Below are 27,851 nucleotides of genomic sequence, written 5' to 3'. Positions count from 1 at the left end.
TCTCAACCCAAGAGGAAAGTGTCACTCAGGGTAGAACATGAGAACAAAAAGCCCAAGTTCCAAGCCCAGGAGGATTCCCCAAGTATCAGCGAGGCCTTTTGCATCAGCTTCCACTAGGCAGAATTCTCACTCATCAAATTACTCCAGAGATCCATAGGTCAAGTATGAGTATTCTACCCAAGTGTGTAAGGTCAAGGGCTTAGCCATGGTCTGGCAGACCAGACCAAAACATCTCACACCCCTGTGGGCAAAAGGCCCCTGGTCTTGAGGCTGAGTTTTTGAAGAAAGTGAGTGCCATCAGGTCTGCCCTCAGTCTAACCAACACTGAGTCTCTGGTCAGCATCCTGGAGTCCTGTCAAGAAGAGCAGGCACCTCCAGGAGCATCTGGAGGAGGAGACAGGGGCTGAAGAGGCTACCACACCTACTGGTGCTGCTACACATGTGGGAGACCTGGCTGCAGAGGGTGCAGGCATGGCCTCAAGGTCAAAGGAGAAAGCGCCTGAAGACGTGCTAGGACTCTTAGACTGAGAGGAGCAGGATGTCTGGACTGCAAAATATGCACCCTTCAGGGAAGAACTTCATTCAGGCTTCTTAAACCCACCTCACCTGGAAGATCCACTCTTTTAGCCTTGTGCCCCTTCCACGACCCCTCAAGTACATGGAGAGATCCAACCCTAGAGCACCAGGGTGGAAGAAGCCCCAGGATAGCTGTCTGAAGACATGAGGTCCACTCCAAAGCTCCCCCCGCCAAGGAGAGAAGAGGACAAGACTCACCTGCAGATGAGGTCTCAGGGCCCTGAGAATGAGCACAATGTTTGTAAGGAAAGAGAAATGGGATTTCAGTGGGACATGGAAGTCTGAGAAAGAGCCTCTGCAAAGATAGCTCTAAGGGAGGTGTGATTGTGAAGGTGGGCTGGTCACTGAGTTCTTTGTAGTACAAGGTACCAGACAGAAGCCAGACTCTGGGGGGAACCTGCCTGCTGGTGAGCAGTGGGCTTAAAACCCTAAACCAATGAGAATCGAATCCCTTCCCAGCAGCTTCTGCACAGATCAGTGATGTTTGCTTGGTCTTTCTCTTTTCTGTGGTCTAACCTGATCTGTCCTAAGATCAGAGAGTTGGAATAGAAAAACCTGACTGAAATGAAATGAGCAAAGAGAAGACAAGGCCTCCTAAATCTGGTGAAGACAGAACACAGATAACCAAAGGTGAGGATGGGAAAAAAGAGATTGAGTTCCAAGTCCCATCCACAGTATCCCAGGGCCTGGGAATCCCTGGAAGTGCCAGAGGTGTGTACTCCCAGGGAGATGTGACCCCAAGTGTCAGAGGAAGCCCTACGGAGCAAGGAAGGGAGGGCAGGGACTCTAGGATGGGCACTTCCATACAGGCTGCCCATGTGAATTTCTCAGAGTGACCGTGACAGATCCTGAGAGGGACAGTTTGAGGCAAAGGAAAGTAAGTTTTCTGAAGAGAGGTGAATTCCACAGTCTCCTGATAATGAAACAGAAATCCCGTCTTGCTCAGAGGTACTGAGTAGGAGAGACTGTGAATTCCCATCCTGCACAGAGGCTGGCTGGGAAGTTCGACTGTCTAAAGACAATGTGGCCAAAGTCTTTTTTATCTTTCAAAGATATATCTTCAACTTCCTGCAAATTCAATCCTGGAAAAAAGCCTAGAATATACAAGTGTGGGTTTTTCAGGAGAGCAACAAGGGGAGAAGGTGATAGTGGCATATCAGAGAAGGAGAACAACAGTCTAATAGTCCCTGTGTTACTTAATGAATCACACATGGTGTCCAGCATTCTTCCTTATCTGTAGACATGTAAATGCAGTAGATGTTTTAGCAATAACTGAATTAATCCTCACAGAATTCTTTTTGGCCATTTCCAGGTACAGAGACCAGAAGAAGTCATTAGTTACAAGAGCAAGCAATAATTCGCTGGTCTGAATTTTGTTCAATTTCTGTGTTTGCCCTTCCTAGATGGATAAAAGTCTCTGAATCTGGCATTGAAGACAGTGTTTTCTCTGTTCTTATGGACTGAATAGTGTCCCCCAAAATGTGTGCCAACCTGGCCAGACCATGATTCCCAGTATTGTGTGGTTGTCCTGCATTTTGTGATCTGATGTGATTACTTATGTGTTGTAAATTCTAACCTCTGTGATGTTAATAAGGTGGGATTAGAGGCAGTTAGGTTAATGAGGGAGGACACAATCTACAGGATTAGGGTGAGTCTTGAGTCAGTCTCTTTTGAGATACAAAGAGAAGAGTGAGCAGAAATGAGAGGGACCTCATACCACCAAGGAAGAAGTGCCTGGAGTGGAGCACGTCTTTTTGACCCAGTGTCCACGCGCTGAGAATTTCCTAGGCCAGGGGAAGATAGATGACAAGGACCTTCCCCCAGAGCCACAAAGAGAGAAAGCTTTCTCCTAGACCTGGTGCCCTGACTTCAAACTTGTTGCTTCTTAAACTGTGAGAGAATAAGTTTCTGTTTGTTAAAGCCATCCACTTGTGGTATCTCTGCTATAGCCACACTAAAAAAAAAACTAGATAACTAAAAAACACATATATAAAATAGTCAAAAGAAAAAAAGTTTCAAATACACACACATACACGTATGATGTTATTAAACTTTAAAAGCTTTTACATTCTTATAACACATTTAACAATAGAGATTTGTATATAGAAGTTATAATAAGAGCCATCCCCACATAAGTATATTGTACCTGCTCCCCTGAAGTGTCCAGTGTCCAAAGATACATATGTACCCTTTTACACACTTCTTTTTGCCGGGACACATGTAAGTACATTCATTTGTTTGTTTTTATGGAAATTAGGTCACACTCTACCCATGTTTTTCTCTGAATCACTCTTCACTTGGTCAATATCATGAGTCAGAATCAGGCTAGGGGCTGACTGCAGAACAGATGATCAGTTGCTCATATTCACGTTCAAGGTGAAGCTGAAGAAAATTAAAACAAGTCCATGAGTCAAAGTATGCCCTTGAGTATATCAAACCTGAATTTAGAGACCATCTCAAGAATAGATTTGATGCATTGCACACTAATGATCGAAGACCAGATTAGTTGTGGGATGATAGCAAGGACATCATATATGAAAAAAACAAAAAGTCATTAGAAAGACAGGAAAGAAAGCAAACACCAAAGAGGATGTCACAAGAGACTCTGAATCTTGCTCTTGAATGTACAGTAGCTAAAGAGAATGGAAGGAAAAATAAAGTAAAAGAGCTCAATAGAATACCTGAAAGGGAAGCTGGAGAAGACAAAGCATGATAATAATAATGTGAACAGATCTGGAGTTAGAAAACCAAAAGGGAAGAAAACACCTGGCATTTCTCAAGCTAAAAGAACTGAAGGAAATATTCAAGCCTCTAGGTGCAATACTGAAGGATTCTATGGGCAAAATATCAAACAACAGAGGAAACATCAAAAGTAGATGGAAGGAATACAAAGACTCAATACACCAAAAACAATTGGTCGACGTTCAACCATATCAGGAGGTAGCATAGGATCAAGAGCTGATGGTACTGAAGGAAGAACTCCAAGCTGCACTGAAGGCATTGGCAAAAAACATGGCTCCAGGAATTGATGGCGTACCAAATGAGATGTTTCAACACAGGGACGCAGTGCTGGAGGTGCTCACTTGTCTATTCCAATATATTTGGAAGACAGCTACCTGACCAAATGACTGAAAGAGATCTATATGTGTGCCCATTCCAAAGAGAGGTGGTCCAACGCAATGCGGAACTTATCGAGCAATGTCATTAACATTACATGCAAGAAAAATTTTGCTGAATTTAATTTAAAAACAGTTGCAGCAGTACACAGACAGGAAACTACCAAAAATTCAAGCTGGATTCAGAGGAAGACATGGAACGTGCGATATCATTTCTGATGTCTGATGGATCTTGGCTGAAAGTAGAGACTATCACTAAGATGTTTACCTATTTTTGTTTACTATACAAGCACACTCAACTGTGTGGCTCATGACAAATTATGGATAGCTTAGCAAAGAATGAGAATTCCAGAACACTTAACTGTAGTCATGCGGAATATCTACGTAGACCAAGAGGCAGTCATTTGAGTAGGGCAAGGGGATACCGTGTGGTTTAAAATCAGAAAGTTATGTGTCATGGTGGTATCCTTTCACCATACTTACTCAATCTGTATGCTGAGCAAATAATCTGAGAGGCTGGTCTGTAAGAAGAAGAACATGGCATCAGTTTTGGAGAAAGATTCAATAACAACCTATGATATGCAGCTGATACGACCTTGCTTGCTGAAAGTAAAGAGGACTTGAAGCAGTTACTGATGAAGAGCAACCACTACACCCTTCAGTATGGATTACACCTCAACATAAAGAAAACAAAAATTCTCACAACTGGACCAGTAAGCAACACCATGATAAACAGAGAAAATACTGAAGTCATCAAGCATTTCATTTAACTTGAATCCATAATCAATGCCCACAGAAGCAGAAGTCAAGAATTCAAACAATGTATTGCATTGGGCAAATCTGTTGCAAAGACCTCCTTAAAGTGTTGTGAAGGAAAGATGTCACTTTGAGGACTAAGGTGTGCCTGAGCAAAGCCATGATATTTTCTATCACCTCACATGCTTGAGCAAGTTAGACAATGAATACGGAAAACCAAAGAACTGATTCATTTAAAATATGGTGTTGGCAAAGAATACTGAATATACCATGGACTGCCAGAAGAATAAACAAATCCATCTGGGAAGAAGTACACCAAGAATGCACCTTAGAAGCAAGGATGGCGAGACTTCGTCTCACGTGCCTTGGACATATTTTCAGGAGGGACCTGTCCCAGGAAAGGCTCATCATGCTTGGAAAAGCTGAGGGTCAGAAAAAAAGAGGAAGGCGCTCAACAACATGAACTGACACAATGGCTGCAAGAATGGGCTCAAACACAGCAATGATTGTGAGGATGGTTCAGGATCAGGCGGTGTTTCATTCTGTTTTACACAGGATCGATGGCCTCTAACAGCCACAACTAACATATGTAAGCATATATGGGTGGGGGTGTGTGTGTGTGTGTATACCCATTGCCGTCGAGTCGGTTCCAACTCATAGTGACCCTACAGGACAGAGCAGAACTGCCCCACAGAGTTCCCAAGGAGCGCCTGGTGGATTCGAAATGCTAACCTTTTGGTTAGCAGCTATAGCTATTAACCATTATGCGACTAGGGTTTCCATATAAAAAAAAAAAAAATTTTTTTTATATATATATATACACACACGTATATATACACACACTCTTTTTTTTTTTTCATATATATGTGTGTATATTCTGTTCACCAGTTTTGCATCTCTAGAGATCCCAGGCTAAGACATTTGGTACCTACAGTGGTTCCAGAGGAACCAAATCTTAAGGACGAGTTTTCTGAATTGATTCTCAAGTCTGGCTAATCTTAAAGGCACTGATGACTGTCTCCAGTAGTAAATAGGCTATTGCTAATCCATGGTGGGAGGTGACAATAGAAATACGCAAAATACTACTACCACTGGATCAAATATTTGTGAGAGACAAGGCTCTGCCTGATTACATATTTGATACTTTTCTATAATTTTGTCAGAATAAGAATAATAAGGAAGCTGCTTGGTTGGTCCTGCTTTTGCTAGCCACACTGGTGAATGAAAGAAATGGACTCAAAGCTCAAGCACCACATACAAGATCTGAAAGCTGCCACTTGTGCCCAGAAAGAAAACCATATTTCTTATAGTAACAAGGCTAATGCTGCCAAAAATAAACTCAGATTCTTATCATAAGAGTGACTGAATTAAAGCGCCAGTTGAATATCCAACCTCAAATGCTTTCTGAAGTTAAAGTAAGGGCACTGATTGGGAAGAAATGGGATCCTGAAACTTGGGATGAGGACATATGGGCAGATAGTCAGGAAGCGGGGCACAATGAACCTCCAATTTCTGTTGAATCGCTCTTCCTAACAGAACCAGACCTCTTACTCCCATCTGAAGAGATTCTCTAACTTTGCCAGCTAAGCCACCCTTCCCAGTAAAACAATTATCCCTTCCACCTCCATCTGATGAGATTACCCCAGCTGTGCCTGAAGTGTCTTGTTTGAGTTGTCTCCTGGGGTGGTGTCTGGGGCATTGCCTGGGGCATCACCTTAGGCAGATGCCTTATAAGACACGGCTGAACATCCCACTGCCACTGCCCATTTTTGCTTCTAGACCTATACCTAGACTTCAGTCCCAACAAGCCCCAAAAGGTGAGCTATGAAGTGTGACCCAGGAAAAGCTATGCTAAACTCCAAAAGAACTGCTTGATTTTTCTAATATATACATACAGAAACCTGGTGAATATGTGTGGGAATGGCTATTATGGGTGTGGGATAACGGTGCAAGCAACATAAAGGTGGAGTAGTCTGAGTTTATTGATATAGGCCCAGGAAGCATAGATTCTTCATTCAGTGTTTCAGCTTGAGAGGTTAGAAAAGGATCTCATAGTTTATTTGGCTGGTTTACTGAAGCATGGATTAAGTGGTGGCCTAAAATAAATCAAGTGGAAATGGCAGATCTGCCATTGTATACTGTAGGAGAAGGTATCCAAAGGCTGAGGGAAATTGGAATGTTAGAATGGATTTATTAGGCTGGACCCACAGACCCACACACGGAGTGCCCAGAGGGCTCTCTTTTTACCATAGCAGTGAGGTACAAATTTGGGAAGCAAGCCCCAGCATTATTGAAGACTTCTGTGGTTGCTATTTTATGTAAGTAAGAGTCCACAGTGAGAACTGCCCTAACTGAATGAAGACACCTGACTACAATGCAGTTGACTGGACCCCACGGTGGTAGCAGCCAAGTGGTGGCACTCAATCAACAAAGACAAGGTGGGTGCGGTTACCATAACAGACAGTAGACTCAAAGCAGTAATCAGAACAGTCTGCTCGCATGGATTTATGGCATTGGCTACTTAGTCATAGTGTCCCTGGGAGTGAAAGAGCTGGGAAATGTACATCTCCTGGTACCTAGCGTCTTAGATATCTAGTGCTCCTGTAACAGAAATACCACAAACGGATGACTTTAACAAAGAAAATTATTCCTTCACAGTCTAGGAGGCTATAAGTCCAAATTCAGGGTGCCAACTCCAGGGGAAGGCTTTTTCTCTCTGTCACTCCTACGAGAAGGTCTTTGTCACCAATCTTCCCCTGGACAAGAAGGTTCTGAGCACAGGGATCCTAGGTCCAAAGGATGCACTGCTCCTGACACTTCTTTCTTGGTGGTACTGAGGTCCCCCTGTCTCTCTGCTCTTTTCTCTTTTATATCTTAAAAGAGATTGACTTAAAACACAACTTAATCTTGTAGACTGAGCCCTGCCTCCTTAACATAACTGCTTCAAATCCTCGATCATTAACATCATAGAGGTAGGATTTACAATACATTGGAAAATCACATCAGCTGACAAAATGGTGGATAATCGCACAATACTGAGAAGCATGGCCTAGTCAAGCTGATATATACATTTTGGGAAGACAGAATTTAATCCGTAACACGTAGTATGCAGCTATCGACCTGTTAATGCCTTTTTCTCCATACCTGTTTCGAAGTATCACCCGAAACAGTGTGCCTTCTCTCTGACCTAAATATATAAGGACCAAATAATGTACAGGAATCTCTGTTACATTTTCTCCATCTTACCATTATTTGGCCTCATACGCAGACCCAGTCACTTAATTGCGCAGCAGAATGAAGAGATTAAAGCCCCAACATTCTTGCCAGTGGACCAGGAAGGTAGCTGCTCAGACATCAGAGAGCCTCAGAGAGACAGAGACCAGGCAGCTCAAGAGAGGGTTACCATAAAGTTGTTTTTCACATCCCCCACCCCACTCCCACAGTTGCATATGCTTTGCTCTGACCCTAAGAAGTAGATCAATCCTTTGAGAACTGCATTATGGGTTAGAACACCAACAAGGTCTCAGACTGAGTGACACTCCCATAGATTACATCCAAATATCACTGCAAAGTCTTCAAAATCTGAACTGACATCTGAGCCACAGCACACAGAAGTTGGGAAAGAACCTGCAGCCTGAACATAACTGGGTCAAGTGATTCCTAAAACAAACAACATCGACATTTTCTGTAAGATTGAAGTAAGACACAGTCTTGGAATCACAGACAAAAACTTTAAAAAGCTACTTTAACCATGCTCAAAGAAGTAACAGGCACAACTTAGAAAAATAGAAAAATACATAGAAACCATTCACAAATGAAAATTTTAGACAGGAAAAACAGAAAAATAGAGATAAAAAATTCACTTGATCAGCTCTACAGCGGAATGCTGTTGACAGACAAAAGGATCAATGAGATGAAAACAGTTCAATTGAAAATATCCAATCTGAAAACAGAGAACAAATATTGAAAAAAAATGAACAGAGCCTCAAAAAAATTCAAAAATATCTAACATTTATTTATTGGAATTCCATACGGTGTAGAGAAAATATGTGGTGTAGAAAAAAGTATCTGAAGAAATACTGGCTCAACACTTTCCCAATTTGTTGAAAGACGTAAACTTACAGATTCAAGAAGCTATGCAAACTCCAACAAGTTAAACTCACATAATTTTACGCCCAAATGCCTCACTGTCAATTGTGGAATAACAAGGACCAAGAAAATATCTTCAAAGAAGCTAGAGAGAAAACAACTCATCTCACACAGGAGAAACAATTGGAATGACTCTGTGTTCATCATCAGAAGACATGGAGGCCAAAAGGCTGTGAAAACAACATTTTTTCAACACTGAAAGAAAAGAAACATTAACCCAGTGTTCTATAGGCTGTTATTTCCTTCATGAGCAAAGGAAAAATATTGACATTCTCAGGTGAAAGATGCTTAAGAGAATTCATCGCCACTAGACTTGCTCTAAATGAAACACTAAAGGAAGTTCTTCAGGTGGCAGGCTTGGAATTTCAGGAATTATGGAAAGCAACAAAGTGGAAAGTATCTTCGGAAGTTCGCCCTCCACCAAAGATTAGACAGGTCTATAAAACAAACAACAACACACGTGAAGAAAGTGTTTCTTAGTTCAATCATGTGTATGAGACCAGAAGTACAAAACCAGCCCAAAAGCACTGAAAAGAGGGCAGGACAGAACAGGAATCATGGCGGATGGAAACGGGGAACTGGAGCATAGGAGAGGACAATATTGACACATCATGAATATTGCAACCAATGTCACAAAACAATTGTGTATAAATGGTTGAACAAGAAAGTAATTTGCTCTGTAAAGTTTCAAATAAAGCACAATAAAAAATAAAAAAAAGTGGTAGGTATCTCGGTAAACATATTATGCCAACCCTGTTGTCACTGCACAACATGGCGCAGGACTCCCCTCTTTGCAAAGACTTTCTAGCCTATTGGAAAAACTTTGGAATATACTCTTGGTGGCACATTAGTATTAGAGAATGGGGTTAATTTTGAAAATATGAGATGTCTGTACTCATGCCTGGTGAATAAACTGGATAATAATATTTTCAGAGCGAAATGAGATGTTCTAACAGAAAAATAGGCCTGAATTCCCACGTGGGCCATGAGCCTACTACTCTGAAGGCCTTTCCCAGAGAGGCATTTCAGGCACTTCTAGAGCAGCAGGAGCGCTGGGGAATGCAGGTGTCAACCTCCCCCAGGGCCTTCTCTGAGGGGTAAGTACCTGCTTTAGTACTGAGCTTAGTGGTTCATAAATTGTCATTCTGCATAAGGTCTTCAGGTTCAAGTCTGTAATCCAGCTGGGATTCTGTGTGTGCTGCATCTCTGCATCAAAAGAACATGCTTCTAGAAGCAGAATGCCAGGAGAGAGGCGGTTCGGCAGTTGGGGTTGGGGGGTGCTGCGCAGACAGGGGTGCCCGAGGGAGGCACAATATAGTCATTCTGCAGGAGGTCTAGTCCTTCTGCACAAGAATTAGAATGCTTCTCAATGCACAATAGTTTACATGCAGGACATAAACAAAGTGACTGAAGGACAAAGTTGCATAGTAAACCAAGCCACTCCCTGTCAATCCTTACCTGAGAGGGTCTTCATCAGGACTTCCGGGGATGGAGAAGGACACAGTAAACGCTGATTTATTTTACCTCTTCCTTCCTCAAGAAACAGGAACTGGTGTTAAGATGTCAGGTGTCAAGCCCCAAACTCCTCTTCTGGTCTGTATTTAAGCTGTATAATAAAACTGGGAATCAGGCAATCAGCCATGAGCAGACAGACCCAGGAGTATTTCCAGTGCCCCACATCTTTGAGCTCCAGTGAGATCCTGTTCTTAGTCCCTAGATTAGCAGAGGAGCTGAAAGACTGAAATTCCGCGTTTTCAGGCAACTTGGGCTTCAAGCAGGCACTTATTGCTAAAGTCGTATTTCTCTGTGTTAATTTATGATCCTTAACTCAAATCCGGACTTTGAAGCTCATTTTGATAACTCCTCATTAGTCTGCCTAGACAAGAGTCTGCTCACAGTCAGTGATGACAATGGAGGAAACAAAGTCCCTAGCCCAGAGGAGGGACTGTTCCCCAAATTTAGGGCAATGCCCCTGGGAAGCATCGGCGAGGTGCACTGTGGCCTCTGTGGCTTTGCCTTCTGCTCCTGGAATTGCACCCTGGGGGCCTCCATATGCAGACGCAGAGTCCGTGGGTGACCACAACTCCTGCCCTTCTGGGTCATCGTCCGGACGCACGTTGCGATATGCTTCCTGCCCCCCTTCCCAGCATAAGTGCTGCGATCACACGTGGCAGAACCAGTTCCCAGGTCCAGACCCTAGGTCTTGCCCTCCTTGGCCTCAGGCTTCCCCTAGTCCTGGGGGAACCTGCAAGCCTGGTGGGTACGAGGTTAGCACCCGGCTGGGCGGGCTTGGGCCTGTCTCAAAAGGCTCATGGCGCACGCAGGTTCCGCCTCCTTGGAGTCTGCAGGCTTGCGGTGGGCAGCCCGGCATCTCCTGCCTCCCTCAGGCGCCCTCTCTGGGCAGCAGCTCCCCTCCCCCTCCCCCGCCAACCACCCAACAGTGGCACTGCCTGCTTTCTGCTTCTAGAAGCGTGTTCTTTTGATGCACACATGCACACACACAGAATCCCAGCTGGATTACAGACTTGAACCTGAAACGCACAACTTTAAAACTACTAGACTGGGGGGGGGGGCGGTATTGGCAGTGAAAAAAGGAAAAAAAAAATAAGAAAGAGAACAATTACAAAAAAAGTATTAGAAGACTGTAACCTCACGTTATGGACTCAAGAAGGCTGCGGATACACAACTGCGTAGATAGCATACTGTTGTATCTTTCTTTGCAAATAAGTCTTAGATGAGGGAATTTGGTACCGGGAATAGTTGCAGAGCCTGACTTTGGGGAAATCTGGGATTGATTAATTGGCTTGCATGAGGCTACAAGCCCTGATAATCAATATTTAAAGATGAGATTTGAGCAATCTAGAACATGCATCAGAATTTTTTACAAGTAAATTAGCACCAGAAGATGCCTTTAACCACTAAATAAAATGGGTCAGTAGTTCAAGATCTCCCTACAAAGAAAATGGCAGACCTAGATCGTTTCCAGTCAGGTTCCAGCAAACATGCAAGAAACAGTCATTTTAATCTTGTACATAGTCAACAGAGATTAGAAAACCATGAGACACTCCCCTAACTTGATCCTTATGGCTAGTTTAAAAATGATAACAAATTAGAGAAGGAAGGTAGAAGAAGAGTTAGAGGACAAGCACACTCAGTAACTGAGATGCAAAACCCTACATAAGATGCCAGCAAAGGAAATCCAGCAAAGGGTAAACCACGTAACATGCCATGATCAAGGCGGTTTATTGTAGGCATACAAATTTGAGTGAACATTAAAGATTTAGTAATTTCATTCACCACATGCATAGGTGAAAGAAGAGAAGACATATGCTCACCTCAAGAGATGGGGGCAAAGCAGGTTGATAAAATCCAATCACACGGAGAGATAAGGACTAGGTGCAAACATGGAACAGAAAAGGAGTTCCCGAACGTGGAAAACTACAACTAGCATGATAGTTCATGGTGATGTGTGGGACATTCTCTTTAAAATTAATAAAAAATAAAATAAGGATGCTTCTATCATTATTTTTATTAAACATTTAACACTGGAAGTGTAAGCTAGTACAAAAAAAGTATAACTGCTATTCATAGATTATAGGACTGTCTCCATTGAAAACCGTAGAAAATATTGGAATTAATAGTAATCATAAATAAAAAATAAATTGAAATTTCAATGCGTCAGCATCAAGCGAACGCTGTCATAGCTCTTAGGTGAAAGCAAAGGACACTGATAGGGAAAGAGCAGGTTCGGGTGGGCTAGACCAAGGAGGGAAGAAAATTATTCTGCACTGGGCTGAACTTATAAGCACGGGTATGTGTGTTAGTTACCTAGTCCCTCCATAACAAAAAATAACACAACTGGATGGCTTTTAAAGGACAGAAATTTATTTTCTCACAGTTTAGCAGGTAGTAGTTCGAATTCAGGGCATGGCTGTAGTGGGAGGTCCTTCCTTGTCTACCTCAGCTTCTAGTAGATGCCAGCAATCATTTGTGTTCCTGGCCTTCTAGAAGCATCTGTCTTCTTTGTCTGTCTTCCTTTTCACCTGTTTGTGTCTGTCTGTGTGTATTCTGCTCCTTTTATAACTAAGAAGAGTTAGGCTTAGGACCCACCCTACATTGGTATGACCTCATTCACATAATAAAAGCAGGCCCCTTATTTCCAAACAAGGTCAGAATTACAGGTACAGGGGTTAGGATTTCCACATACATTTTGGAGGGACACAATTCAATCCCTAACAGTTGATTTACCAGATATTCTGGATTGAGAGTACTCACATGAACAGCTGAGAGTAGTTCCAATTCTTTGCTACATTCAGTGGCTGAAACTTGTCTCAATGGTCACCCATAGGAATGTTGGAGCAATTTATTGTGCAGGACCTGGCCTACCATTCCTAATCATGTCCATTGTGGAAAAACACACATTCCCATCACCGAAGCCTTGAGAAATTCATCGATAAGAACGCAATGGTGGTTGGAACCAAGAATTGTTTCATAGCCTAGATAACATGGTGCAGCTGTTAGATAGCCACATGGAGATGTCCAGTAATAAAACTTCACCCCACACGGAGATGTCAAGAATAATACCAACAGCTAATGTTCATTGAGTACCTACACTGGTGTCAGGCACTCCTGTGCTTTTCCTTTCATGTTTGCTTTTCATGATGGCCATATGAGGAATGTATCATTATAATGCATAAAGAGGTCAATACAGAGAGTTAAGCTGACATTTGAATATATGAGTCTGGACCCAGGAGGAGTTTGAATGGATGGAGGTATAAACCTCACGTCCTTAGCTACAAATAGACAGCAGTAAACTCACTGAGGCATCCTAGAGGGAGGGTGTCAATAGAGAGAGGAGCAGGCACCAAGCCCAAGGGTACTCTGGTATCTAGAAGCCTGCCAGGTGAACAGCAGCCAATAAGCCTCTCTGAAGTCCAGTGTGGTTCCTGGAGGGTTGTCTGTCCTTGCTCTCAGCTGCATTTCCCCAGTGCTCCTCCCACCTGCACTGGGTTGTCCCCTTCATGACGACAGGGACAGTGTGTACCTTTCACCACTGTATCTGTATAACATAGACTACTTCTGGCCCATGGAATATACTGACTGAATGAAAAATAAACAAAGGATAAGTACGTAAAATCCTTCGTAGTTGATACCTTGAAATACATTAAGGGGCTTCATGAGTAAGAGGGAGAAAAATTGATCAGGGCTGCTTCTGAGACCATCCCTTAGGCGTAATGAGTGTTAAACAACACTTAAACAAAGAGATTTAATGGCAGAGATGTATGTTAAAAAGAGGTAGTATAGCTTAAAGATTACTAGAAACATGCACATTATTGCAACTATAGTCAAATCGCTAAAAACCATATAGTACATGCACACAGAATATTACAAAGTAATTTAATGCCCTCATTAAAAAAAAACAAAAAAAAATTACCATGAAAAGACTAATGCTGAATGAAAATATCAGGATATAATATCTGTGTTAATATACATAAATGTGTGTGCTAATACACACATAAAACCAGTTGTCATTGAGTCAGTTCTGATTCATGATGACACCAGTGTGCCAGAGTAGAACTGTACTCCATAGGGGTTCCAATGGCTGAGTTTTCGGAAGTAGGCTGCCAGACCTCTCTTTCATAGCAATTCTGGGTGGACCTGAACTCCAACTTTCTGTCAGCAGCTCAAGATATTAACCATTTGCATCAACCAGAGACTCTAATACACATACATGCCAATATAAGCAAGAAAATAGACATATCGGAACGTTAATAATTTATTCGATGCATTACGTATGCTTTCTTGTTTTTTTTTTTGCATACTTTCCCATTGCTTCCAAGTTTTTGAGGAATAGAATGTACTTCTGGAAAAATTCATGAGAGATTTTTAAGTAATGAAATAATTAACAGAAACAGAATGAGTAAATCTGTGGCAAGGCAGCCCATGAACCCAAGATTACAGTAACACTGGTATGAAAAGCAGAATTGTGGAGTCCTGAAGCTCAGTGGTTCCATGCATCCATCAGGAAAGAGGGAAGAGCAAATAAACAAGGAGAAAATACAGTGAGCCAGAGGAGTGGGAGCCCTCTGTTGTGGGCACAGTTTTCTCATGAAACTTTAGATGGACACAGTGGGTGGGATTATCCACTTCCATCATACAAACATTTTTATTACCCTTGATTTTTAACAGAACTATGTTATAAAAACAAATAATAAAATAAAGTATAATAAAAGAATAAATCTCATCAGTGGACTACTATCATTTTCCCCAGCCACTGAGGAGAGCAGGAGACACACAAGGGAAAGAAGATGGAGCAGTGTGAAAACTCATGCTAAGTGGGGAGGAGAGTGTTTCTGAGACAGGCCTTAGCTGCTACCACCTAGGGAAGTAGGCAGCCATGCACAACCAACTGGAAGAAATGGTACATTATTTCTGAGACCTACTCCAGCTCATAACAAATTATGGATAACATGGGGAAGAATGAGATTTCCAGGACACTTAACTGTTTTTATGAGAAACCTGTACATAGAACAAGAGGCAGTCATCTAAACAGAACAAGGAATACAGCATGGTTTAAAGTCAAGAAAGGTGTGCATCACCGTTGTATCCTTTCACCATATGTATTCAACCTGTATGCTGAGCAAATAATCTGAGAAGCTGGTCTGAAGAAGAATAAGGCATCAGGATTGGAGGAAGACTCATTAATAACCTGAGATATGCAGATGATACAATCTTGGTTGCTGAAAGTGAAGAGGCCTTAAAGCATTTACTGCTGAAGATCAAAGACTACAGACTAACAGCCTAACAACTGGACCAATAAGCAACATCATGATAAACGGAGAAAATGTTCACGTCATTAAGGGCTTCATTTTTACTTGGATCCACAATAAACACCCACGGAAGCAGCAGTCAAGAAATCAAACGACACATTGCATTGGGCAAATCTGCTGCCAGAGGCCTCTTAAAGTGTTCAAAAGTACAGATATCACCTTGAAAACTAATGTGCGCCTGACTCAAGCCATGGTGCTTTCAGTCGCCTCATACGCACACGAAAGGTGGGCAATGAATGAGGAAGACCAAAGAAAAATTGAAGGCATTGAATTACGGTGTTTGCAAAGAATATTGAATATACCATGGACTGCCAAAAGAATGAACAAATCTGTCTTGAAAGAAGTACAGCCAGAATATTCCTTAGAAGCAAGAATGGCGAGGCTTCATCTCACATATTTTGGACATGTTGTCAGGAGAGATCAGTCCCTGGAGAAGCAGGTCATAATTGGTAACAAGTGGCCACAACAATCGGCTCAAACATAACGACGACTGTGAAGGTGACGATAGGTAGTTTAACATACATTTTGACCCATATTAATTAAAATTTAAACAATTATTTCATGCCTTTTTGTAGGGGTTTTAGAATATACAATTAAAATAAATGTAAACAATTAATAGAAAAAATCTCTGAAAATAAAATTTAATTTTTTTAAATCACTGCTCCATACCCCAGATCTAAATGGCTTGATATAAAGCACTGGTCTTTGTGATTCACAAAAAGGAGGTGCCAATTCCTGGAGGGGAGATGGGAGGACAGAGAGAGTTGGAAGCTGGCAAAATTGTCACGAAAGGAGAGACTGGAAGGGCTGACTCATTAGGCGGAGAGCAAGTGGGAGTACGGAGTAAGGTGTATACAAACTTATATGTGACAGACTGACTTCACTTGTAAACGTTCACTTGAAGCTCAATAAAAGTTAATATAAAAAAAAAGCCCAGCCCTGACCAATGTTTGCTTAAAAACTTTGAAAGTTTGTTCCTCTCTAAAATAAAGCAGGGTCTAACTTTAAAAATAAATAAATAAATGTAAACAATTATTAGAAAAAATCTCTGAAAATAAAATTTAATTTTTTTAAATCACTGCTCCGTACCCCAAATCTAAATGGCTTGATATACAGCACTGGTCTTTGTGATTCACAAAAAGCAGGTACCAATTCCTGAACAAGAACTGAAGTGACAGGAGAAACCCCCCATGCTGTTATAGCCCTGAGTATGGGCCCTAATCCAATGATCTGTCTTCATTAATTCCTTTTTATTTCATCTCTGTGAAAGAGGGGAGGGAGAAGGTGAGAGAGGGTTACATGTGCCTATTCTGTTCTTTAGCATCCAGTTCACTGCCAGGAACAAGTATTGGTAAGAGTCCAAAAAACGTTAAAGTACAAATAAGGAAGAAAACCTCCTAGTATATATATGTATTCGGTGGCACAAAGAGTTAAGTGCTCAGCTACTAACTGAAAGGTTGGCAGTTTAAATACACTCAGAGTTGCCTTGGAAGAAAGGCCTGGCAATCTACCTCCAAATAGTCACAGCTATTGAAAACCGTATGGAGGGCAGTCCTACTCTGAAAACTCACGGGGTCGTCATGAGTGAAAATCTACTCAACGGCAACTGGATTGGTAATCTATATATGGCATAAATGTTCGGAAAATTAGTTTCTGAACATATACACGGCATACAGAATACACTGCACATTAGTATTATGTGCCAAAACCCACTGTCATCAAGTCGATTCTAACTCACAGTGACCCCAAAGGACAGAGTAAAACTGCCGCATAGGGTTTTCACTGAAGCAGACTGCCACATCTGTCTCCTACAGAGAGGCTGGTGGGTTCGAATCACTGACCTTTCAGTTAGCAGCCAAGGTCTTTAACCACAGAGCCACCAGGGCTCACTGCTGTCATGTACAGTGATTACATAAGCAAATTCTGAAACAAACTGCCTGGGTTTAAATCCTAACTCAATTTATCAGCTGGGTGATCTGGGCACGTTACTTTACCTCTCACTGCCTCAGTTTCCCATTTCTAAAATGGGTCTTATTCAAAAGGTTGTTACGCAGGTTAAATAAAACACACAAGGCACTTAGAAAAAGGCCTTACACACAGAATGAACACAATAATTGTTAGCTTTCATAATTATTAAGGGAATACAAACAAACAGCTAGGTTGAAGGAACTTCCATTGAGAAATAGTTGAGTTCCAAAATTCATGTGTAAAGTCATTTACATCAACTGTTAAAGTTGTATGTTTAGATTCAAGTGATTACTGAGGTGTGTTATGATCTTGAACAGAGTTCTGGGGACTATACAGGCAGACTCTGCATGCCCTTCTCCTGCACATCCATTCCATCTCCCTTGGAGCCCAGACATCATGTTATCAATTAAACCCCTCCCACGCTGGTGGTGTACTGTTTAAGAGCTACGGCTGCTAACCAAAAGGTCATCAGTTCAAATCCACCAGGCGCTCCTTGGAAAGTCTATGGCACAGTTCTGCTCTGCCCTATAGGGCCGCTATGAGTTGGAATAGACTCAGTGGCAATGGGTTTTTAACGGGTATGAGGTAACTGTTCAGTGCTTAAAGACGTACCAAAAGCAACCACGAACACAAAAGTATAGTAAAAGGTTCTTATTTCAGAGTAGCAAAACCTTAGTTTCTAACACAGTGGTGAATTAGGGTGGACTGTGGATCAAGAGGAGCTCTGGTGGCATAGTGGTTAAGAGCTCAGCTGCTAACCAAAAGGTCAGCAGTTCGAATCCACCAACTAGTCCTTGGAAACTCTATGGAATAGTTTTTTTTTTTTTATGCTATAGGGTCTCTATGAGTTCGAATCAACTAGGGTCTCTATGAGTTGGAATCAACTTGATGGTGACAAGTTTGGTTTGGTGGGTGTCATGGATTGAATTATGACCCTAAAAAATGTGTGTCTCAACTTGGTTAGGCCATGATTCCCACTATTGTGTAGTTGTCCTCCATTTTGTGATTGTAATTTTACTTTAAGAGGATTAGGGTGGGATTGATTGTAACACCACCCTCACTCAGGTCACCTTTCCCTGGGGTGTGGCCTGCACCACCTTTTATCTCTCCAGAGATAAAACCAAAGGGAAGCAAGCAGAGAGTTGGGGGCCTCAGACTATCAAGAAAGCAGCACGAGGAGCAGAGCATGTCCTCTGGACCCAAGGTCCCTGCACCTGAGAAGTTCCTTGACCATGGGAAGGCTAAGGACAAGGACCTTCTTCCAGAGCCGAAAGAGAGAGAAAGCTTTCCCTTAGAGCTGATGCCTTGAATGTGGACTATTAGCCTACTTCAATGTGAGGTATTAAATTTCTCTTGGTTAAACCCATCCACTCATGGTATTTCTGTTATGGCAGCACTAGATGATGAAGACAGTGGGTCAAGGTGGAAGGGGTGGATGAAGGACAAAAAAAGAAAAATGGACAACAGGAGAAATATAAGAATTCAGAGAACTGTGAAAATTTAATTCCTGAATATACTTTCTTTCTCCTCCCTATAACTGGAAGGACTTTTCTCATATACAGCATATATAAGTAAATCCTGGCAATATTTAAAACACTTAGATTTTTGTAAAACTCATTCTCTGAAAACTCATGGTGGCCCCATTAATTTGTGGCTTAAAAACAACTCAGAACTAAAAAGAAGCATAAATAAATAAATAAAGGCACTGCTGTCATTTGCGGGTGATGTTCTTTTCCTGCTATCCACAACCCACACACTCGGGTTAATTTTCCAGGGTCAGTGTTCATAGACCATCCTCTTTCTCTTACCACCACCCCACCACCCTTAATTATTTAGAAAAGGCAGGGCCAGTCAGTGCTCCAAACATCAAGTTTTCTCTCCAAAATGCCAACTGGCACTTGGGGAGCAGGCTACATTCTCAGCTATCAGCACTTCCACTAGCCTCTGCAGATAAGGAATGTGTCTCCACTGAACTGTTCATTGTAATTAAAAAAAAAAAAAAAAAGTAAAAAAGTGTTTCTTAAAAAAAAACAAAAACCAGGCATTTCCCTATTACCCACCCACCCCACTCTCCCACACCCAGTGCTCCCCTCACCACACACACACTCAAATATTTCATACCAAGGGTGTGTCCCAAGCACGGGGTCTGGCTCCGCTCTTCTTTTACACCCCTTGGAGGCCTCTGGAGAAACCATACCTTTGGTTGGCAATTCCCTGAACCCTGCCTATTCAAGCTGGCACTTATTCAAAAAGGCAGGTGAGTCTTCAAGTCAGGTTTTTAAAAGGAGTTTAAGAGGTGCCAGGTGATATGCCTACTCACCCTCAAATTTCTCAAAGGTAATAATTTCTTCAGATGTTTACAATGTCTCAACTATGGGTTAATTAAATCCCTTAGGATGGTGGGCATAGGAAAATCCTCCATCTCAATGCCCCCCATTTCGAAAAAAAAAGAGGGGAATCTCCAAAATTACAAATTTCAATTTCTACATACTTGATTGAACTAAGGAGTAAGTTCCTCACATGTGTTATTCTTTGTCTGAGTCCTGGTGGTGCAGTGGGTAAGAGCTCAGCTGCTAACCAAAAGGTCTGCTGTTTGAATTCACCAGCTGCTCCTTAGAAACCCTATGGGGTACTTCTACTCAGTCCTATAGGGTTGCTAAGAGTTAGAATTCACTGGATGGCAATTGGTTTGTTTGCTTTTCAATCTTTGGCTGAAAGGTAGACTTTGTTATCAATTTATTAAATCAACTGGTAATTTGCTGGATATTTCTCATACAGGAACTTATGATGTCTTCAAATCCAGCTAATCAGGTTTAGGGAGAGAGAAACTTCTCTACCTTAGCTTCCCTGCCACTCCCACACCTTTTTCACTGATTTCCATGCCCTGTTTAAGTGACATCACTCATCACTTCTCACTGTCTAGGTTATCTGAGCCAATTCATGGCAGTCAATTCCACCTGAGCCCTAGGATACCCTCATTTACATACTCTGCCCTGTTCCTTCACCAATGGCTGACCTCACATCTTCCCTTGAATGTCTACTAGGCATCTCAAACTTAATCTGGTTCAAATAAAATTCTTCGTCCAAGTGTCTTATCTACCTCCCAGTCTTCCTTACCTCAGCAAATGTTCTCACTATCCTCTGGGTCGTTCAGGACAAAAACCTAGAAATCATCCTTGATTTCTCTCCTTTATTCAAATCTTGCATCCAATCCATTGACATATTCTGGACTCTTGGCACTACCTTAACATAAATCCTGACTCTATCCACTTCTCACTACCTCTACCTTACATCCACCATCATCTCTTGGTTAAAACTGGACTCCATGCACCGATCTTCCCTCTTACAATCTACATAACAGCATCATTTCAGTGGCTTCTCATGGCAATTAGGAAAAATTCCCAAATCCTTCCCATGGTCTTTCATGATGCGGGGCTTGCTCACCATACTAACCTCATTTCCTAACAGTCTTCCCCCGGTTCACTCCACACTAGCCATGACTTATTTCCTGAGCTTCCTCAAACGTGCCAAAACACTTGGTTATTTAAGGGCCTCAGAAACAACTCTTTCCTTTATTGGCAATATTCCTCCCTTCAGAACTTCATACAGCTATTCTCTCCTTTGATATAGGTCAGTTATCTCCTCAAATATCCTGATCCCATAAGCCTTTACTAACTATTAATCTAAAACAGCTCACCCCACTCATTCCCTCACATGCAACTCTGTCTTATTTTCAAAATATTTAGCTCTCCTTGACATTTTTTGTTAATTATTACCTGTATTTTTTCTGGTTGAGAATATATGCAGCAAAACATACACCAACTCAACAGTTTCTACCTGTACAATTTAATAACACTGGCTACATTCTTGAAGTTGTGCAACCATTCTTACCCTCCTTTTCTGAGTTGTTCCTCTGTCATTAACATAAATCCACTGCTCCTTAAGGTTCCTATCTAATCTTTTCAGTAGCTGTTGTCAATCTGATGCCATGTAGACAGTTCTTAAAAGAGCATATGCTCAAGGTAGACCATTTTTATTAGTTAAGTAAGCTAATGTTCTGGAGCCCTCATGGCACAGTGGTTAAGTGATACGGTAGCCAAGCAAAAGAAGAGCAGTTTGAATCCACCACCTGCACCTTGGAAACTCTATGAGGCAGTGCTATTCTGTCTTACAGAGTCTCTGAGTTGGAATCAACAGCAACAGTTTGGTTTTTTCTTTTTCATACTTCGGTTTTAAGATGATTCAAGGGAATGCTTTTGGTGTAATGTTTAAAGATTATCTCACGGCAATAGTTTCAGGAGTTCATTCACCCTCAATGGCTCCAAAAAGTCTAGGGTTCATGAGAATCTGAAATTCTGTTCTGCATTTTCCCCCTTTTGATCAGGGCTTTTCTATGGACTCTTTGATCAAAATGTTCAACGACAGCAGCCGGGAACCTTCTGGTTCTTCTGGTCTCATGGCATGCTAGATGTTCTTCTAAAAAACATGAGTGGATGCTGAAGGTTATCAAATACTTATTTTATTACACCTATTAATATAATCACATTTATTTTTCCTGTACATATGGCAAATTATACTGATTCATTTTCGAATGTTAAACTAACCTTGAATTCTTGGGATAGACCCAACTTGGTCATAATATATTCTTCTTTAGAGTATTGCTGGATTTGTTTTGCCTATTTATTTTTATATTTTGCATCTATGTTCATCAGTGACATTGGCCTGTAATTTTCCCATCTTCTGCTGCTCTTGTCAGGTTTTGGTATCAATATTCATTCTACAAGCTTTATAAAATGAGTTTGGGTATATATTTCCTTTTATATTGAAGAATTTGTGAAATATTTCTTGAATATTTGGCAGAATTTGCAGGAAAAGCCATCTGATATGAAGTTTTCTTTTTGAGAATAGTTTGAGCTCTAATTCAATTGTATTAACAGTTGTGGAATTACTTTTGCTTCCTGTTTCTTCTTGAATCGTTGTTATTAACTTACATGGTATGATACGTTTGCCTACTTTACCTAAATTTGCAAATTTATTGGCTAATACGGTTCATAACATTCTCACATTATCTTTATGTTCTGCAAGATCTGTAGTCATTTTCTTTCTAATTCCTGATATTCGTTTTTTATATCTTCATTCTTTTTCACTTGATCATTCTTGCCTAAAGTTTGACAATTTTACTAGCATTTTCTAAGAATCAACTTTAGTCTTTGTTGATCGTCTGTTGCATGTATTCAATCATTAATAGAAACAAAAATTCCTATGAATGTTTGTTTCTGGTTTTTTCCCAACATTTTGAATGGATGTTTAACTCACTTATTTTTCAAGATTTCTTCTTTCCAATTATATTTTTAAGGCTATAAGTTTCCTATATTATATTGTCTGTACTGCACAAATTTTTATATGCACTATGTTCATAATTGTTCACTTCAAAATATATTCTAATTTTCATTATGATGTCTTTTTTGACTCATAGTATTTTAAAATATCCAAGCACATGGAGATTTTGTATTTTCATTTTCTAAGATGGTTTTTTTTCTTTTCTTTTTAATTACGGTGTACTTACATAAAAAAAAAAATGGAGATTTTGTATTTTCATTTTCTAAGATGGTTTTTTTTTTTTTAATTATGGTGTACTTACATAGTACCCTCTATATTATTGCAGACTCTGGAAATTTGTTGAGACTTGCTTTATAACACAGTATACAGTTAATTTTTATAAACACTATGTATGTGCATGAGATGAATGTATATTCTTTCATGGTTAGATAATACACACACATACACATATATCAATTTGGTATTTTTTTACATGTTAAATCTTCTGTATCCTTGATAATTTATGGACTTCTATGTTTCTGAGGGGTGTGTTAAAAATCTATTATGATGCATGATGTCAAAAGGAGCCCCAGTAGTGCAGTGGTTAAGCACTCAGCTGTTAAACCTTTTGATTTGATCCACCAACTACTCCACAGGAGAAAGATATGACCGTTCCTTTCCATAAAGATTACAGCCTTAGAAACCTTTGGAGAAGTTCTACTCCATCCTATAGTCACTACGAGTCAGAATTGACTCAACAGCACACAAGAAAAAATGTATGATGTGATGGAAACTCAGAAGTACGAAGCTAAAAAGAATTGGTCCTACCTCCAGGGTCAAAGGATGAAGGACAGAGAAAACAGCAGAGACATCCAAAAGCTTGGAAAAAGGGCTGAGAGAACAATGGTTGGTGGTTTAAGGGCTTTGAAGGGCTACCATATATACTGAGGAATCTGAAGTGCAATGTTCTTGCCTAAGGATGAAGACATGCTCATAAAGATCCTGACAAAGCTTTAGGCTTGCACCTCTGGCTGATCTTTGGGCTCCATGGGGACAGGAAGTGAAGGCTAGGGCAGAGTTTTAGGCACTCTTGCTTAGCATTGAAAGAACGCCCCAGTTCAGAGCCAATCTGCAAAGACTGGGATAATGTTACTTTTTCTTTTTGGCTACAAGCATTTAAAGAAAGCACTGTCAGGTCATGAACTGACTGCTGAGATAACAGAACAGAACTTCAGTGTCCACACATGAGAAGACATACAATCTTTGCAGAAATAGTTTGGAAACATCACTAAGCAAATGGATGACTAGCCCTCAACAATTCAAAAAAAAAAAAAAGCAAACCCTAATGACAGGAGGGAATCTGATTTCCAGAGTTACATTATAATATTTAAGATATCCAGTTTGCAACACACTATTCTAAGTCATAAAAAGAAAAAAGAAAAGGATGGTTCATTTGTTAAGAAGAAAGAAAGAAGAGAAATGAACAGAAAGCATCCCTAAGGAAACACAGATATTGGGAATACTAGACAAAGATTTTAAACCAATTGTCTTAAATTTCCTCAAAGAGCTAAACAAACCATAGACACACACACAAAAAAAGGAAACCAAGAGAAGAATGTATGAACAAGTAGAAAACATTAATAAAGAAATATTATACAAAAGAACCAAATAGAAATTATAGAGCTGAAAAGTTGAATAGCTGAAATAAAAATTTCATTAGTGGAGCTCAACAGTAGATTTGAGCAAGAAAGCAGGAAAATGTAAACTTGAAAAAGCACAACTGAAATTGTTCTAACTGAGGAGCATAAAGGAAAAAGAATGAAGAAAATGAACAGAGCCTAAAGGACCTGCGGGACAACATCAAGCATACCAATATACTCATTAAGGAGTCCCAGAAAGGAAAGAAAGATGAAAGGACAGAAAGAATATTTAAAAACGTAATGACTGGAAGTTTCCCAAATGTCATCTAGATATCCAAGAAGCTCAATAAACTCAAAGGACAGTAAATACATAGATATCCACAGACAGACATAATCAAAATGTCAAAAGACGAAGACAGAAACTTGAAAGCAGCAACAGATAAGTGACCCCTAATGTACAAGAAGAGAGTCTCAACAAGTTTAACTGTTGATTTTTCATCAGAAACCATTGAGACAAGAAAATAGTCGAATGATGTATTTAAGGTACTGGAAAAAAAATACAGAAACAAAACTATGAACCAAGATGTCAATATCTAGCAAAACTATCTTTCAAAAATGAAGGTGAAATTAAGACATGCCCAGATACACAAAACCTGAGGGAGTATGTTAGCAGCAGAACTGCCTTATGAGAAATGCTACAGGGAATCATCCTGGCTGGCACGGAAGGACACTGGACAGTAACTTGAAGCCATAAAAAGAAACGAAGACTCCGTAAAGGTAACTACTTAGATAAAACAAAGTCAGTAATATTTTTATATCATGCCTCTCTTTTTTTCATATATGATTTAAAGCACAAATGCATAAAAATACACATCTCTCTTAATGGACACACAATGTATAAAGATGCAATTTTTGTAACAGCAACGTAAGTAGGGGAGGTAACTGAGCTGAATAAAAGCAGAATGTTGTATACTGTTGAAGCTAAATTTGTATTAATTAAAAGAAGATTGTTATAAACATAAGATATTAATTGTAATCCTCATGGTCACCACTAAGAAGTTAAAAAATATAAGGAAAGGAAATAAGGAGAGGATCAAAATTGTACACTTGAAAAAAATCAATCAAACACAAAAGTGGACGGTAGTGAAGAAAATGAGAAACAAAATATGTATATGACCTACTACAAAGTAGAAGACATAAGTCCTTCCTTATCATTAATCACTTTAAATTTAAATAGATTAAACTCACAATTGGGATCATTAAAGTTGTGTGTCAACTTTGTTGGACCATGATTCTCAGTGCTTTGGCAGTTATGATGTAGTTTAGCAGTCGTATAACGATGCAATCATTTCCATGATGAGATGTGATATAATGTGATTACCTCCATGATGGGATCTGCTGTGAGTAGCCAATCAGATCTAAGGGAGTTTCCTCGGGGGTGTGGACTGCATCCAATATAGGTGGACTTTCTGGCAAGGCTCTTGAGGTTTGCTCACTCTGAATCCTGCAGCTGGCTCCTCTTCATCTGATCTCAAGTTTTTGGGACTTGAACTCTCAGCTTACCTTCCAATTTTGGGATTCACCAGCCTCCGCAGTCTGTGAGCTGCAGCCTGCCAGCTTACCTGCCGATCTTGAGATCTGTCAGCCTTTGCAGCCTGTGAGCCACAGACCTGTTGTATGACCTGCAGATCTTGAGTTCTGCAGTCCCTGCATCTATGTGAGTCAGGAGAAGCCACCAGGCTGACCCATGGACTTGAGACTTACCAGCCTCTACAGCCTCATGAGCCATTTTCTTGATATAAAGCTATTTATATAAAAATATATATATATATACACCTCACTGGTTTTGTTTCTCTAGAGAACCCAGCCTAAGATACCAATTAAAAGACAAACATTGGCAGAATGCATAAAAAAATCATTCGATTGCTATTAAGCTGATCTGACTCATGGTGACCCCTCCCCTCATGTGTGTCAGAGTAGTACTGACACACAAGTGTGTCAGTTCAATGGCTAATTTTTCAAAAGTAGATCACCAAGCCTTTCTTCCAAAGTGCCTCTGGGTGGACTCAAATCTCCAACATTTTGGTTAGCAGCTGAATGCATTAACCGTTTGTACCTCCCAAGGACTACAACATGTATCTATGTTTATTTCTGTATTACTTCTCTTTATACTATATACATACATACACACATACACACACATACATACACACACACATAGACATCCATGAGTGGTTCATACAGATGCTTTGGACTTCAACTAGCAGGGCTCTATTAATTATTGATAGAAAAGTACTGATACCAGTTATAAATGCGTATTTGTCCATTTCCCCTTTCAGATTTATTAGTTTTTGTATTTTGGAGCGCTGTTGTTAGACACGTACACATTTAGGAGTGTTGTATCTTTTTGGAGAATTGAACATTTATTATGTTATGTCCCTACTTATTCCCAATAATACTCCTTTTTCTGAAGTATAATTTGTCTGATATTAATACAGCCACTGCAGTAGAACTGGATAATTTTCAACCATTTCAATAGGTAGCATAAGATCAAGAACTGATGGTATAAAAGGAAGAAATCGAAGCTGCATTGAAGGCATTGGTGAAAAACTATCCTCTCTCCACCATCTTCACTAACCCTGACACCAACTGTCCCTCACACAGCACTCCCTACTTCTCTGCCGGGTTCAATAACTCATTGCAATGGCCACACAGAACTCATAGTCCATATTCACGATTATGGGGTTTATTAGGGAAGTAACAGTTATAGCTCAGGCTCAACGACACTCAGAATACAGTTCTTCTATCAGGACAGCCTCTTCCCTCCTGTGCTCATCGGCGTGCCTCTGCCTGGCCTTGGGCCGGCCTCTCTCCAAAGGCACTCAGCTTTCCTTCTCCATGGGCCATCATCTCCTATAGCCAGGTCCCTGTTGCTCGGTCTCTCCTGCCATGGCATCTTACCATCTTCAGGGTTACAGCTTCCTCTCTCTATCTCAGTCTCCTGCTTCTAGGAGCTTCTCAGTGCAGGGATCTCAGGTCCATAATATACGCTCGGCTCTTGGCTGTTCTTCCTTGATGGGAGTTGAATCCTCCTCTTTGCTGTGGAACTGGTTCTCTTTGAAGGGAAAATAAACAATCCCCTTGGTGAGCCACAATTACCCTATCACACAGTCCTGCCCAAGCACCAGGGTGGATGTTATAAGACCATGGCTAGAAAGGCCACACAAAGTAAACAATAACATCACAGTACCTTGGACTCATTTTTCAAGTGAAGTACCAAAAATCCCATACAAACAGATTGGTAAAGAATATAATCAACAGCAAGAACATTTTCATACTTATGTTTTCTGTATTTGGAAGAAATCTATAGCACTATTCTTATTTTGCCAATTCAAAGGGATCACAGACATTAGTGGTAGATGTTGCAGTACCAGAAAACTCTCTGGTGAAACAGTCTGTGAGCAGTCTTACAAACATGGATATTCCACCAGAGTCAA

General features: G+C 40.6%; 1 long non-coding RNA gene across 1 annotated transcript in view; it reads right to left on the bottom strand.

The window, feature by feature from the left end:
* Positions 1–27,448, bottom strand: part of LOC135229752 (uncharacterized) — a 148,548-nt gene extending 121,100 nt beyond the window's left edge. Inside the window, exons 1-3 of the long non-coding RNA XR_010320441.1 lie at positions 27,316–27,448; positions 10,056–10,203; positions 9,703–9,803 (exon numbers count right to left, since the gene is read on the bottom strand). This is a non-coding gene — a long non-coding RNA (uncharacterized LOC135229752). The remainder of the gene's footprint in view (positions 1–9,702; positions 9,804–10,055; positions 10,204–27,315) is intronic.
* Between the last annotated feature and the right edge of the window lie 403 nt (positions 27,449–27,851).

The sequence above is a fragment of the Loxodonta africana genome, unplaced genomic scaffold, assembly GCF_030014295.1.
Source record: "Loxodonta africana isolate mLoxAfr1 unplaced genomic scaffold, mLoxAfr1.hap2 scaffold_50, whole genome shotgun sequence".
Lineage (NCBI taxonomy): Eukaryota > Metazoa > Chordata > Mammalia > Proboscidea > Elephantidae > Loxodonta > Loxodonta africana.
The sequence above is the reverse complement of the archived record's forward strand: the minus strand, read 5'-3'. Positions and strand labels throughout refer to the sequence as shown.